The following is a 16,255-nucleotide window of genomic DNA, read 5'->3' on the forward strand; positions in this document are numbered from 1 at the left end:
CCTGAGGGGAAAGGGGGCAGGAATTTCTTGCAGTCAGAGACTTAAAACAAACAAACAAATAAAAACCCACCCCTTTGTGCCAACCATTCTTGGCTGGGCTGACATTCATTTCTGCAGAATCATAAAATAGAGAGAGACTCTTTCGCTTTCCCAGTCTCTTGAATTTGTTATTATGCAGGGAGGGGTCTTGTTTCTCACACTAGGGAGGCTGAAGCAAGATGGGCCTGATTCTAGGGCCAGCCTGGGCTACGAAGAGAGACATCCTCCCAAGTGGGGAGGGATGGAGAGAGAGAGAGAGAGAGAGAGAGAGAGAGAGAGAGAGAGAGAGAGAGAGAGAGTCAGTGAAAACAGGACAGTGGTAAAAAGAATGATACACTGGGCCAGGCTGGCTCCAAGACTGGACTGGACTAGGCAGGGCTGGAGTGGGCTGGGCCGAGCCAGGCTGGGGTGGGTTAGGCAGCTTTGTGAGCAGGATGACCCTTCTAGCAAAGCAATTTTGAGCTGCCCTGAAGTCACTTAGATAACCACCCAGAATGCAAGGCCCTTAAAGCATCCAAGGCAGACCATCCAGGTCACAAATCCAGCAAAGGCCCGGGGGTGGAGGGGTGGGGGAGGGGGGTCTGAAGCTGGAGAGCAGTGTAGCCCAGCTGTCCTTGAGAAGGCTGCCGCCGCGGAACAGGCCACAGAGGGCCAGCAGGTGAGCCAGTCCGCAGGTCCGGTGACCCGTCAACTGTCCAGTAACAGAGGACGTGGCCCACCCTGGAGGGCAGCTTGGGGGAAGAACCTCTGTGGCTCGGGCTCCCAGAGATGGATGAGAACTTCCAGCGTAGAGGGCGGGCCTGAGGAAGGTCCCCAAGGCTGTGCGCCTGCCCGAGAACCTCTGTCCTCGGATAGGTAGGCACGCTGCTCACGCTCTTCCAGATGGGGGTGAACAGGGAGGATGCCACTGAAACCCTCCCTGGGGGATTGAGGCTGCCCGTTGCCAGGGAGAAGCTGTTGCCGACTCTAGGGAGCCTCCTTCTGTGTGCCACCCACCTCCAGAGAGCAAGCGGACACCCCAGAACCACAGTAGATGATGGCGTTGAGAGTGAGCTCAGAAGAAGAGCCATCCGAGGCTTACTGACTCTGGTCGGGCACGTTGAAGACCTGAGAGGGAGCAGGCTGTGGTTTGGATCCTTCCCCCAAAGCCCTGCACTATAAAGGCTTGGCCGCCTGGTGGCGCTGTTGGGTGCGGTGGAAACTTCAAGAGCCGGGCTCAAGCGGGAAGTCCTTAGGTCGTTGGAGGTGGGCCCCTAGAGAGTTATAGGACCCTGGTCTCCTCGCTCCCTGTTCCTCTCTTTCTACTCCCTGGCTGGCGACCTGCAGTTGGCTTTGTCACATGCCGCGGTCATACTGCCCTCTCCAGATCCTAGCTGCCTGGTCTTGAACACAAACCTCCAGAACAATGAACCAGAGTAACCCTTCTTTCTTGATAAGCTGTTTGCCTCTAGTCTTCCATCACAGCAGCACAAAGCGGACAAAAATAAGGTGTGACTGAATAAGCAATGATTGGATGGCCATTTGGTGGTCAGAGGGCCAGCCCTGCTGGGCATAACCTCTGTCTATGGCCTTCCAGAAGACCAGGATGCCTGCAGCCTCTGAGTGATGCCCTTAGGTTGGCAGCAAAGCATTCTAAAGGACCTCTGCTGTCAAGCCTCAAGGCGGACAATCCTCCCGCCTTCTCTCCCTCACGGCCCACCATGCTCAGCCACGGGCTCTCTGCTCATCCTTCCCTCCTGCTGTGACAATTCCTCTCACAGGGGTGCCAGGAAGCTCCAGAATCTCCCTTGAACTTCATTAAGAAGTAATTCATTTTTGAAAAGCCGTTGTTCGGTTATGGAGGGGCTGACCTGGTTAGGAGATGTTGAACCAGCAGAAGACAACCACGTATGTCAACGGGGTCTCTTCCGTCTGTCGCTGTCCCGGGCTCCGCCCTCCACAGAGCAGCCACAGACCCAGATGCCATCTGCCCACAGCCGCCACCAGATCAGGCCTGTGCCAAACACTACATATGTTAGCTCCTGACTTCTCCTCTAACGGCCCTAGGAGGTGGGGAAATACTATGGTAGCCTTTTTTTTTTTTTTTTTTTTTTTAAATGAAGTAATAGAGAGTTGGGAATTTTACTGAGTTGTCATGGCATCTTCTAGAAGCCTCATCTGCTGATTCCAACTCCGCAATCCAGAGACACTTCCATTTCCTCCCCCTCCCCCCCCCGCCCCCGATGTTGGCACCTCAGGCCTCAGAACAGCCTCGGAGTGAGTGGCCTAACACGGGTGTTCCTGGTCCCTCCTCCGGAGGCCGCCACTGTCCCCAGCCCATGGAGAAACCAAAGCTCCTTCAGCAGCAGGGCAGAGTGGCCACGTGGTTCCTCAGAGGCTGTGATTTCCCTGCCCCAGCCAGGGGACAGCAGAAGCCAGGTCAGAGTCCAGTGGGACCTGGGAGGGCCTGGAGAGCCGCCACTTTGTCCCCAACACAGTCTTGACCCAGAGCCCCAGTGGGAGACAATGTGAAGGCCAGAGAGGGAAGCAGGGCCTCTGGCTTGGATGCTGAATCCATAAGGGTCTCGGGCCTCATGTTTGTTTTTGATCTGCCCTTCCCACCAAAAGACGTCAGAACTTGTTGGAAGCACGGGGCGAGCCTAGAACATTTTGTTTCAAAAAGCGAGAAAATGCTGCAGTTGAGGGGGATGTGTCAGAAACGCAGAGACGCCAGCTCGCAGGGGCTCTCGCTGACCTCAAGCAGTATTGGTCAGCAGATGATAGCACACTGGACTTTTAAATGTCCACAGGTTCACCACCATTGTCTCGGGCAAGGATGGTCCATGGATGCTAAGACTATCGCTGAAGGTTGCTGAGGAACGGGGTGGCCACACAACCTCAAAGGGACTTCTGTAGATGCAATTTCTCTCCCAGTGGTCACGTTCGGGAAGTTGGTGTCCAGCGTGATGGTATTGAGGGGTGGGAGGACCTTCCAGAGGTAAGGTCGTGTAGGAAGTGACTAGGTCATGGAAACATAAGGTGGGCTGGACCAACGCCCACCTTGAGAGAGTGAGTCAGGCCTCATGGATCTAGACAGGTTACCTTGAGAGTGGATCGTTACAAAATAAACATGGCGCCTCCCGGTCTTTCTCCTGTATGTATTCTCACCACCCATTTCCCCTTTCTGTCCTGAATTGATTCTGAAACCCTCATTAGACGCTGACCAGATCCTGATCATGAACTTCATCGCCCCATCCCGCCTATGAACCAAAATCAACATCTTTTCTTCATAAAGCACCCAGCCTCAGGTGTGTTGTTACAGCAGCCAGCATCCAACAGCTTGGGTCTGGGACTGCACCACAGATCTCTCACCAACCCTGCAATGGAACACCAACATTCTCATTCTCGTGACGGGCTGTCACTGCGTGCTAGACAGCTAGCGTCGCTGAGCGTGAGGCCAGGCATCCTGCGGGCCTCCTGGGGTGTGTCTCCTGCGTTAGGGGGTTGTGGGTAGGAAGGCATAGGAAGGAGACAGAGTGCCAATGTGGCAAAATGCTGATTGGCAATGTGGTTGAGGGCTCCGTTCACTGTGCTGACTTTAGAGACTTGCCGTGGATTTAAAATAGTTTTTGATACAGTGGCGTGCATGTGCAGTCGTGGGGAAGGCTGGGATGGGTAAGATGGGAGTTCCGCTGACCTGGGCCAAAGTCCAGACTGCAGGAAGCTCCAGAGAGAGACTTGAGAAGCCCATGGAGGCAAAGACCGTCTCTTTCGCCATCTGTATCCCGCGCCTATTTTGGTACCTGACATTCTGACGACATGGAAGCAACCTGTGAAACATCCTGGAGTCTACAGCACTGAGAACTGGAGAGGAGCTAACAGACCACTCAGTCCAACACCCTTGTTTTCACCTACAGAAGCCTGGACCAGAGAGGTAACGAGGTCTGCCTGAGGTTAAACAGCATACTCTCAAGACAAACATAGGCGTGCGCGCACACGCATAGTCGGGCATATAGACAAATAAGAGGATGTGTGAGAAGGTGAGGGGCCATATACACACGCACCCTGCCCTGGAGCATCCTGCGGTGCCACAGAAGTATGGGTGGTACCCCACAGCTCTGCCTCTCACTGCCCGATCTCTCCAGCCTGATCGTTTCTCGGGCAGAGGTTCAACAGGTCTGTGGGCTGACTCCTTTGGCCACAACTGAAATCCCCTGAAGTCAGGCTGGGAGGACATCGTCGGGAAGGACGTTCCATTTGGGCCAGGTTATTAAGCCATTTGGTAACCCAGGCAACCTGAGAGCCCCTCCTGGGAAGGGGGCAAAGCTGTTCTCACTGGACCATCTCTGTAACATCATGCCAGTGGGAGGGGAGGGTAGAGGAGGAGAGACCTCATGTCAACACAGAGCTTTTCTTGTTTGTTTTTCAAGACCAGGTTTCTCTGTGTAGCCCTGGTGACTCTGGATCCCTCTCTGTAGACCAGGGAGGCCTCAGACTTAGAGATCTGCCTGCCTCTGACTCCCGAATGCTGGGATCATAGGCGTGGGCCACCACCGCCTGGCTGGAACAGATCTTTTCATTTCAAGCCGTGGAAATAGACGTCTGTGGTCTGAAAGCCAAGCACAGTTTCTACATGGTCAGCAGCACACTGACCCATCAACCCAAGTTCAAGCTATTCTCGGGGGAGAAAAAAAAACCCCACACACAGCCAAAGAGCCTTGAGGTCCCGTTCAGTGGTCCCTGGAACTATGCAAAGAATCTCTGGACCCTCAACCCTTCTGCAGGCCCAGACCCACATAGCCACGCCTCCTCTGAGTTCGCTCTGGAACTCAGCCTCGGGATTCTTTTTTGGAGGTCTAGATGGTGACCCCAGAGGCTTCGATGTTCTAGGGTCCCCGTTCACAACGGCTTCCAATCTTATACCTCCGTGAGTCATGTTCCTCCGAGGCCCCGCTGCCCGCCCGAAGATTGTGCACACACAGTAGGGAAGAAAAATGATATTCTGAGCCTTGACTGGAGAGGGGAGCCGGCTCCGCAGGGGCTGCGCTGTGCGGGGAGGGTCTCCTGGAGGCGGTCCGGCACGGCGGTCCGGCACGGTGTCCCCACAGCCTGAATTTCCCAAGCCACAGAGTTGAGACTTCTGCCGTGTCTCTTGCCTCTCTGCCTGCCGTGTTTCCAGGAGCCTGCCTGCTTGCCTCCGATAACCTCTCCGGGTCCCTGAGGCTGTCCGATGGGAGCTGCCTGGAGCCCTTAACTAGGCATCAAGGCACAGGGTCCTCCTGGGGGCACTGGTGGAGAAGGCTGTTCCCATTGACCTAGGAGCCTTGGGCTCTGCCTGCGCGTTAAGAGTAACGTCACCCCCGGAGCCAGCACAGGCTCCCTCTGCCTGGGTTTATCATGCAGGCCCCCAGCAGGCTCTCCCGCAGCCTGTGATGTGTAACATGTAAAGTGGTCCGGCAATCCTGTAGCCACAGGCACACTTCCTGGGATACAGTGGGAGCCCTGTTCAGACCCGCAGCTGCCAGAAGCAGCATGCCCATAGGAAAATGGCCTAGGCTGCAAACAGCTAGTTTTCAGTTGTCAGTTTTCCTGACCCCAGAAAGGATCCTCAGAACCGAAGAAACAGCCCCACCCAAATGCGGCTTGGCAAATCAACGCATTTGCAGGGGCGTGGGTGCCGCAAAGGCCGCTGTGTCACCTCAAAGTCCCACCCCAGCCTGGTGACAACTCCATCCCTGAAGACTTCCACTCCTACTCTACCTGTATACCACAGCACCTCCCCCCCCAGCAGTCCTCAGATCTACCCATCTCAGGGGTTTGCCGAATCTGTTGCCATGACTATGGGCCAGGGTCTTCTGTAGGTCGCCATGGCCGCTCTACTTGACAGAAGTGATGGTGAAACTGTCTCAAGACAGCTATGGAGCCTGTGAAGGAGGAAGCTCCCCTTGTGGTACTGAAAGGACCAAACGACGCCATAACAGGCTGTCAGTCTTCTCTCAGAGATCAGGCCTCAATTTCCGTTTCCTGAGACTTGAGCAAGCAGTTTCCGGGAGGGCTATGGCATAGTCCTTGCAGTAGCTCCCTTTCTATAAGTACTCTGACTGCTCAAGGTTCAGCCAGTTGTTTACTGTCTGGGACCCCTCACCAACTAAGAGATATGTGCATGGGTCAATATGAACGTGCGAGGCCAGCCAGCCTCCATGTCAGCTCAAGGACAGAGCCTGGGACTTGTCCAGGCCTTCCCCCAAATGAAAACTGTAGCCCCCAATCAGTAAATTCAAAGGTTACACACCCTCACCCAATCATATGATGCCAAGGCTTGTGCCACCCTGCTTGCGGTTTTTCCCTTTAAAAGCCCCTCACCCTGAGCGCTCAGGGCCGTCCTCCTCCACCCACTTGTTATCAATAAATCCCTTTGTGTTCTGCATCAGATATTGGCTCTGTGGTGGTCTTGCTCAGGGGTCTTACAATGAGGCCACAACAGTACCTGACGGAGACTTTGGAAACATCCAGGCTGCACCGGCCATATTCACCTTGACTTCCCAAGTATGTCCAAGATATATAAACTCTTGCCAAGTTGTTTGGGTTGGACCAGGCTGAGAACTCACACTGGTTCATTGGTTAGTTGGTTTTTTGAAACAAGGTTTCTCTCTGGAGCCCTGGGTGTCTTGGGACTTTCTCTGTAGACCAGGCTCGTTTTGAACTCGAGATCCACCTGCCTCTGCCTCCTGAGTGCTGGGATTAAAGGCGTGCGCCACCACCGCCCGGCAACAGAGCTGCTTTTATACCAACATGATGCAACATGTTGTTATAAATTGCTACACCTGTAAGGTTTTTTGGTTTTGATTTATTGTGTTGGTGGTGGTTGTTTTGGTTTTTTTTTGTTTGTTTTTTTTTTTTTTTGTTTGTTTGTTTTTGACACAGGGTCTCACTCTATGTCTCTAGTTGGCTTGTAACTCACTATGTAGACCAGGCTGATCTGAAACTTGGGGGAATTCTCTTGCCTCAGCTTTCCAAGTGCTGGGATTACAGGTATAAGCAACCATAACTACCTTCCTTTAGTGTATATACATTCCTTTAGTTTATATACATTATATACGACTTTATTTATCTATCTATCTATCATTTATTTATTTGTTTGTTTGTTTATTTATTTGCTAGGACTCAAATCCAAGGCTAGACAAGAACTCTAAACCCCACTTTGGTATTTTGTTTTGATTTTGCTTCAATCTCCAACCCCATGTAAAGAGAATACAGGAAACTTATTTAATATCTGTCATCAAAGCATCTCTGGTTGTGCAGGGACAGCATCTGCCTGATGACGGCAGAGACTTTTCTGGTTGCGAACTGGCCGCCTGTGAGTTTCCCTCAGGGCTAACTCTCTTCCTGTTCATACTCTGGCCAGGCTGGTGGCCACGTTCAGTTTTTTCTGCTGCTGTGGGGGCAGAACCAGCTCTCAGAATGACCCCTGCCAGCAAAGGTTATACTTCCCCATGCGGCAGGCACCGCTGGGTGGGATGTTAAGGTTGGACTTGACCACGAGCCGATAGACAGGCACAGATTTGAGGCTGCACCTGCAGGGTCCCGCATCCAGTTCAGAACCTCCTCTCTTCGGAGGGTTCTTGGTCATTTGGCACCAGCGCTTTATTACGAAGGTACTATGGTTTGAGGGTGTCTCCCCCAAGTCCACATGGTGGGGATTCAGTCCCCAGTACAAGCATGTTGAGAAACGACATCTTCGGGAAGCGATTAAACCCAAACTGCCGTTTTCATGGACCGGCTTTGGCACAGACAAAAGCCACGCCCATTTGCTGTCTTGGGCTGCCCTCCTTCCATGTCAGCTGTGGGAGGGCAGAGTGCAGACCCTCCCTGACATGGGGGTGCCTGACCTCCGCCTTCCCCAGCCTCCACGCTGTGGCAATGTCTGCTCTCTGTGAATCACCCAGTCTCAGACATTCTATTACAGCAGCACAGGACAGCTCGAAACAGGGGACAGTGTGACATGTCTGTAGTTGTTCTGACCCAAGGGCGTTTCATTGCCGATGAAATCCACCAAGCTCTCCACTATTTCCCACCCAAGTCACAGACCAAACCTCTAGGCTCTGCCCAGGCCCGGGCCATGCTGTGTCCAGGAAGCGGGGTGCTGAAGGCTCGGGGTCTGCTCTACCAACTTCCTGGCCATAAAACTGCACTTTCATGCTTTGTAGAAGGCCTTTTTGTATACAATGGTCGCCGCAAATGACCTCATCAAAACTTGTTTTCTCAGAATCACGTGTCTTACAGGAGGAAGTGGGTCTAGGAACTGGAAGCAGCAGAGAGGAAGCAGTGTGGTGCCGGGTCCAGGGGGAGCAGCGTTGGTGTCGGTGGGGGGTGGGGTGGGCGGTGTGGTGGGCGGTGGGGGGGGGGGCTGCTCTAACCTCACTCTCTCTGGCTCACGGTGGTGCTCACGACAAGATGAGGCTGCAGCTCGGTGTCCCTGCGCTGGGATGCACCGGATCGTCTCAGGGGCGCCAGAGAAACGCACATTCCCGGGTTCTGCCCCCCAAAGACTTGTCTGCGTGGGCCAGGGCTCGCAGCCTCAGTGCCACTGTTTCTGGCATACGCACCCCTCCAGGTGACCGCGACACGTGGCCCCATCAGGACCCTCTGTGACGGCTTTTCTATTTTGTCTCTATCTCAGCATGTCCCGTGTCTTCCAGCTCCGGGGGGAAGCCTTTGGTGATTAATTGCCGCGCTAACCCATTCATTACTCCTTAATAAGATGAATCTCTGTCACCAACAATAAGTCACCGTGCCTCTGCCTCCCTTCCACTCCTGACAGGTCTCTGGCGCCATCCCGCTATTCCCTTCAGGCAATTATTGTGATAAAGGCATCCAGGCCATCAAAGGTGGTTTTCAGTTCGGGGTTTTTTTTTATTGGTGTGGTTTGAGTCATTACTGGCCAGGACTTGCTGCTGTTGCTGCTGCATTTTGTCCCTTGATGGCAGGGATGAAGTCTGTCGGGGTGACAGCCGACGGCCAATTCACTTAATATAATTCAAGGGGACTCCGGAAAATATAGTGCCTGTGGAATCCCCTGGTCCCGGGGTCAGTACTGGGCAGGACAGCCCAGACTACCACAAGCAAGAGGCTGGCATTTGTGTTTGAAGTCCCTGCGAGGGGCGGCCTCCCTTCACCTGTTAGTTGGGTCCCTCTGGTACCTTCTCCTCGGGGGTTGTGAAAAGTCAATGATTCCTACCTTTTTTTAATGTTCACTGTGAGCTCAAAAACCACGGTGACATCTGTAAGACGGTGTGAATCGTGTCCTTCCAAAACAGACACACTGAAGTCCAAGTTCTTCCTGATGTGACCTCATCAGTGCTGTTTTGTGAGAGCAGACCCTTTGAAACTGTTTCAATCCACACTGGACAGGTGTCTTTTGCTGGTTTAAGGGAGGGGGTGGGGGGGTGGAGTGGGGGAGTGCGGGATGGGGAGGGGGCGGGGACGGGATGGCTGGGGGGGTGGGGGGACTGAGATCTGACCCTTCTCCTCCCCTCTCACTACCTGTGTCAAGTGGAGGAAGAGAACCAAGACCCAATTTCCTAGAACCGTTGGGAGAGTTGAAGCGTGATATCCAGGAAGTGCTTTCCCGGTGATTGACGTCTGTGGGGCCCCCAAAGCACAGGGCAAAGAAGACCTGTCCCGGTGTGAGATGGAGGAGCCCTTGGCTCTGTGTACAGACTCTAAGGTCGGAATGTCGGAAGGCAGACGTGGCGGAAGGGAAGGCACAGACAGCAGGAACCCTCGACGCGGCCTCATGCCAGGGTCAGATCGCCATCACCAACTCTCAGGATCACCGAGGGTTTGGTCCTTTTCAAGGCAGCTTCCAGTGCGAGGCAGTGAGCCGGGAGCCAGGCTCCGTCCACACTCCAGGCCTCTGGCTGTCTCGCAGCCACAGCAAACCATTCACTTGGGCCCTGCTGTTTAATTGTTGCAAATTGGCACAGCTTCGGGTGCCTTGAGAGCCCTCCGACACGCACCATACGTTTTGGGCCGGAAGGCGCCCCCGGCACATGGCTGCTGCTCTCCCTGTGAAGTGGAGGATCCTCTCCAAAAGGCACGGCTTTTTATGCGCAGGAGCAAAAGCCTGGCACTCAGTAGTGCCAGGGGCCTCGTGCACAGGGAACCAGCTTGTCAGCCAGGCCACTCGGCGTTTGTCGCCGGTGGCAATTCCCTGCCTGGCAATTGGAAGGAACAAAAGGGTGGGGAACCGGGAAGCTGGTCACATTCCAATAAGCAAGATTGGCACAAAATACATGGAGTCAATAGCCGTCATCTCTCTAGGTTCACTTAGAGAGCTGTGGGGTGAGTAAGTATGAGGACCTCATGATACAGGGCTTCTCATCCCAGTTTGGAGAGACGGAGGCTGGAGGATCCCTACAGATCACTGGCCAGCCAGTCTAGTCTAATCAGTGAGCGTCAGGCCAATGAGAGGTCCTGTCTCCAAAGGAGGCAAAGATCATTCCTGAAGGTAGTAACATCTGAGGTTGTCCTTGGCCTCAGTGTGTGTGGAGGCAGGGGCAGAGGGGAGAGGGGCTATGGGCCTCTGCTGGCTCTGGCCAGATCTCTCCATGGGTAGAAAGCCAAAAAGTCTGAGTAAAGCCTACATCACTCATTCATCCCTTTCTTCAACCAATAAATTGGCATTTACTGGGCATCTGTTATGCATGAGAGGCTGTGCTTGGCCTTAGTGGTACAGAAACATGAAGGAATGGGGGGGGCGGGGGCCTTCAGAAAGTATCACTGACTTAAGACAGCAGGCACTAGACGGGATGAAGAGTCAGCCGCCAGAGGGTGAGGGGAAAGCTTCCTGACCCTCAACGTGCACAGGGACAGAGCATCCTGGGAGGGCTCAGTCTCTTTATGATGTTCACTTCCACACTTTGATCTTTTGAGACCGTCTACAAGCTGACCTTGACCTCCCGATCCTCCTACCTCTGCCTCTTACACAGGTGTGTGCCGTCATACATGTCTCATTACCAGCAGTTCTTACCAACCCTCTGCTACGGAGTTGCCCAAGTCAAGCAAGTGGGTATCGGGATGAACACAGTAAAGATCTCAGCCCTTGCCGGGCTCACATTAAGACCCCAGAAAACCTTCTTGACCCCAGACTATGCCAATGAAATTAGGGTTCGATGAAACCCGCCTTCTTCCTCACAAATTGCTATGAGGTAAGGTACTCAGGCCGGCGGGGGCTCAGGACGTCTCCACTGCCTGTCTCTTAGCCAGCCAGCAGTCAGCTGTGGGTCAGAGGCAGAAGGATGTGTGCCCGTGCTAAGGAATGGGCAGCTGGGGAGAGGCAGGGCAGTGATTTCAACGCTCGATGCCAAGAAGCACTGGGGACGTGTTTTGTTTTGCGGTGCTTGAGAGGGAACCCAGGGCCTGGCATATACTCGACAGGTGATCCACCACTGAGTCCTAAGAAGGTGTCTTGACTTCTCAAATCCCTAACGGAAGGAAGCCGTTGGCGCATGCGCGCCCTCTTTCCTGTGGTCTGGCCTCCGAGCCGATGCCCACGGGCATGTCATCACTTCCTTCATGCGGCGCAGATGAGGAAGGCTGTGGTGGAGGAGAATCCAGCTGTGGTTGTGGCCTCCCACAGAATTGGAGTAGCCCACATGGAGGGACTAGTCACTAGTAGCTAGGACAGAGCTTGGGGACAGCTCTCAGCAAGGAGGCCCCACTGGCCTGTCTGGGCTGGCCTTGCACATGCCTGTGCTGTGGTACTGAGACAGGGCATGTAGAGAGGCCGAAGACCATCTTCGGGAGCCATGGGAAGACCCTTGCTCATGACCAGAGAGACAGGAGAAGTCAAGGGAAATTTCCAGTGGATCGGGAGCTAGCTTAGGCTAGCTTAGGCCACCCCAACCTTTTCAGTTTACAGTGCCGCAGACATTTGGGGCCAGCTTTGCGTTGGTGAGTTTTAATGAGACATTCGGCCGTAATCCTTGAGCCCCTGTGGGGAGCAGAGGTAGGCCTGAGTGAACGTGTGTTATTCACATCAGCACAGCCATGCCTCAGATCTATAGGAACGCAAAGAATCCCCTGGGTCCAGGTGGAGATGTTGGCAGTGTGCAGAAAACGTCAATCATAACTTCCTCTTCCTGGACATTTACACCCTGCGACCCCTCCCTTACAGAGACCCCCAGCTAAGACGATCTAACCCACCTCCTTGTTCAGCTGTGTGCAATGCATCTGCCTCCTCCATCCAGATGTCGAAAATACATGCACTGAGTGTCCGAGCTCCCTGCCGGTGCATCTCCATCTGCGTGCCCAGCCCACCGAATCCCAGGTTTTCTGTATCTAGCCTTTCTTCATTCCCTATCTCCAGCTAGGTCAATCCTTAAGCTGGGCAAGATTTCAGCAATCCACCCAACGGCCACCATCTAGTTTGACAGCTAGATATTGTCACATGTCCCACTGGGGCCCAAATCACACTCAAGTGAGAACAGTGATCTTGCTGTCTATGTGAACAACTTCCTATCTATTTAGCCAACTTCTAACGTACTCACCTCATCCGACCCCACCTGGAATTTTCCAGGAATTATCTTGGAAACTCACCCATACACACCTTCCATTTTAAGCAACCCCCCCCACCACCCCCTTTCTGACTGAGGGCCGGCCATCTGACTGGTCCATCCACGCTGCAGCTTGCTCCCACCCTCCTTGAAAATCCCCAGTCCGATTGTTGTGTTGACTTCCTGTCTCAGAGCCTGGTCTGCCTTCTATGTTGCCATTCTGTCTGGTACCCTTTTCCTCCTTCACCCTGTGTCCCCATCATCCCAACCACCTCAGGGATGGATCTGTGCATGCTCATCGACTGAGCTGCCCACACGCTCACAGCAGAGACAGGGACACAGTAGATGTAGAACCGCTGTTGGCACATGAAGAACCAGAACTCCAAAGGCATTATGAGCATCAGTGATTTTTTTTTTTTTAATTTCCTCACTGCTGCTCTTAATGTTAGCAGCATGCCGCCTGGCCTGAGCCAGCAATCCCCCCATGGGAATGGGGCCCATGGGTGTGTCCAAAAACCCTGTGTCCCTGCTGCCAGTGGAGACAGACACCCATGGCTGGGAGAGACCTAAGGGAAGTGCAGGTGGGTCCTTGGGCCTGATTTGAAGCAGGGGTGAACACTTAGAAAGAATCCCGAAGCCTGTATTGACACCTACCCTCTTTGAAGCAGGAGGCAGGTCTCATTCACCATTGGGTATGAGTCAGGACCTGGAGAAACTCGTCCTACATCGTGCATTTATAAGAAAACATAATAAACATGGTAGTTGAGGGTCTGAGCTTTGGGGTGAACTCCACCAAGCTCAAAAGTCCACCCGGCCATCCTCAGTCTCCCTGACCCCAAGCCAACACCTTCTGCTCCTCCAGCCTCATCGGTGGGGTCAAAAGACGACACTCACCTCCTAGGCATTACAGTCTGGCTGTTATTAGGATTAAATCCCATTGCAAATGGGGCCAATGTGGACATCTCCCCTAGAAAAGCCACAAAAGGTGCTGCATTTACCGTCTAGTGCTGAGTGACAAATCTCCTAAAAGCAATTGTCGCACACAATTAACATCACAGGTTCTGTGGGGCCCCAGACTCAGTGATTCGGTGCCGGGACTGTCCCTGAAATCAGCTGCCAGGCCGTGGTCTCATCTGAAGGCTCGAATGTAGAATCCACTCCACTCCCAAGATGGCTTACCCAGGCTGCCGAAAAAGCAGTACACACCGGTAGCTGGGGTCGGCGTGGGGGATGCGCTCCATCCTATCCATATCCAGAGGGTGAGCTGGCTGAGTCACAATTTGTTCATAATTGGTGAGAACAAGGAGGAAGGCTGGACGCCCTCCATTTTAGAAGTCACGAGCTGTCAGCTCTGTTGTGTCCTGATGCAATGTGGGAAAGTCAACATCACCTGTCAACCTTTCAAGAGATAAGTTTCACTGAGGTCGTCAGGGTGGTTTGGCTATTTTTGTTGTTGTTGTTGTTGGTGGTGGTGGTGGAGGTGGTGGTGGTGGTGGAGGTGGTGGAGGTGGTGGTGGTGGTAGTTTTTGTTATTTGGTCTTGACATTGGGGCTTCCCACCTCCAGGCTGTGAAATGAGAGACATTTATTATTCATCTGTGTGTGTGTGTGTGTGTGTGTGTGTGTGTGTGTGTGTGTGTGGCCTGTGTGTGTGTATACACTACAAGAGTGCAGTGCCCAAGAAGGCCAGAAGAGGGCATCAAATCCTCTAGAACTGGAGTTAAAGGTGGTTGTGAGCCATTCCAGGCCCTCTGCAAGAGCAGCAAGTGCCACTAACCACTGGGCCACCTCTTTAATTCTTTCTGTTTTGACACAGGGTCTTCCTATGTAGCCCAGGCTGTCCTGGAATCTTCTCCCTAGTCCAGAGTATTATCAAACTTGCAATCCTCCTGCCTCGGCCTCCTGAGTGCTGGGATCACAGATTGTGCACAATCATGCCTGTCCTCGGCAGCAGATACTTTATCTCCTATCTGGATCACTTCTGTTGCCTAAAGCAGTGTGAATTATTATGTCGTTGAAGGGGTAACGACGAGGAAAAAAACTGTGTGCCGTGTTCAGCATAGAGACAGCCATTTTAAAAGCCTAAGTATGTGACAGCCACAAGACCACAGCATCCCCTGAGTGCTAGGAGACAGGATCTGTGAAACGCGGGGGGCTCTGGGAGGAGGCCTACCCAGTATATTTGTTCATGTGACTTCGCACAGTGCTCAGAGCATAGCAAAATTTTCTGATCTGGAACTTCCTGGAGTGTTTTCTCAAAGGTACTTTTGAGCTGCTGCCTGTTCCGAACAAGAGAACCCACTAGACGTAGCAGAGCATCATCCGATGGGCTGGTTGGAGGGTCCATTTCACAGGTTAGTCTACGAACTCTTTAGGGGAGGGGGTGGGGCTTCTCCCCAAACTCAGCCTCGTGATGCCTGGCAAATATTGGAAAGATCAGGCTTTTATTTTCTTTAGAGCGAATGTAATGTCTGCTTGGTTCCTAGGGTGTAGTGAACCTCAGTGACTCAACACACCGTCTGACGCAAGGTGTGGGTTTGGGAGTGAGCTGCACGTGGCGTGACCCTGGTTATGACAGCCCGTGAGCAAGGGAGCTTAAGATGTACCAGTGCCCAGGCTAGCCCTCAGGCAGCCTCCAGACCCATCCTGACTTGAGTCACATCTATTGCCAAGTTTTGGTAGATGAGAATGATGATCTTACTAAATCCTCCCTACCAGGATGGGGAAAAGGTATCAGTAAAGAGCTCTCCTTGGAAGCCTGGGTCGCACCTCTGCACACATGCTGTGCACATGTGTACTTATACCCACAAGCACACCCCGAAGCCACACACGGGAATGTACACACACACACACCTCCTTGCACAATATCAGGACAAAGTCTTGGGATTAGGATTTGGGCACATTTGCCTTTCAGAATTTTCTGGATTTGCCACATCGGATATGCCTCTGATTAAATGACAAGAGAAAAAATAGCGACCTTACTTGGGGATGTGATTTTTTATTTTTCCTTTTCCTCCTCTGCGGGACATGCTCACTTAAGGAATCGTTCCCCTGCGTTTTCTCTCTGTTGCCCCCTGGCAACTTGGTGACGACTCTGTGAAACGGGGCATCATCTTTCCCATCTTTCCGTTTTTCAGTGATTGCTGAGCTGCCGCTGGGCAAATGGCCAAGATCTGAGGAGAAAGACCCCCTTAAGCTAGCCGGCAGGTGACTCAGGGAGGCAGCGAGAGCCCTACTGAGCACCTGACCACCCTCCAAGACTGAGATGTCCCCTGCCGCCACAATAATTAGGCCCGCTCTTACTGGATGACGCTAGAGGGGCCTGACTCTGAAGGCTTCTGTTTGTTATTATTGCTGCTGCTATAATTACAATTATCACCCGTGGAATGGATTCTCAACAATGCTTTCCACTGTGTATCAGCAAAGTTCCCAGCCACTAGCCGGAGGTGGACAAAAGCTGAGATTTTTATTAAATGTCATCCTGAGAGACATTAAAGCCACTGGAATCCTGGGATTCACGTGGCCTGGCTTTAACACGTGTCCTCCCCATTTCTTTTCCTGATCCCTGTCCAGAAACAGCTCAGCGATTGTCATGGCAACTTGAAGAGAGGACGCTCTGTACAGCCACCCAGAGTTGGGACAGAGGGTCCCTGTGACATGATGAAGATGATGCTGCACAGC

This window comes from Peromyscus leucopus, chromosome 23, assembly GCF_004664715.2.
Source record: "Peromyscus leucopus breed LL Stock chromosome 23, UCI_PerLeu_2.1, whole genome shotgun sequence".
In the NCBI taxonomy this organism is placed as follows: domain Eukaryota; kingdom Metazoa; phylum Chordata; class Mammalia; order Rodentia; family Cricetidae; genus Peromyscus; species Peromyscus leucopus.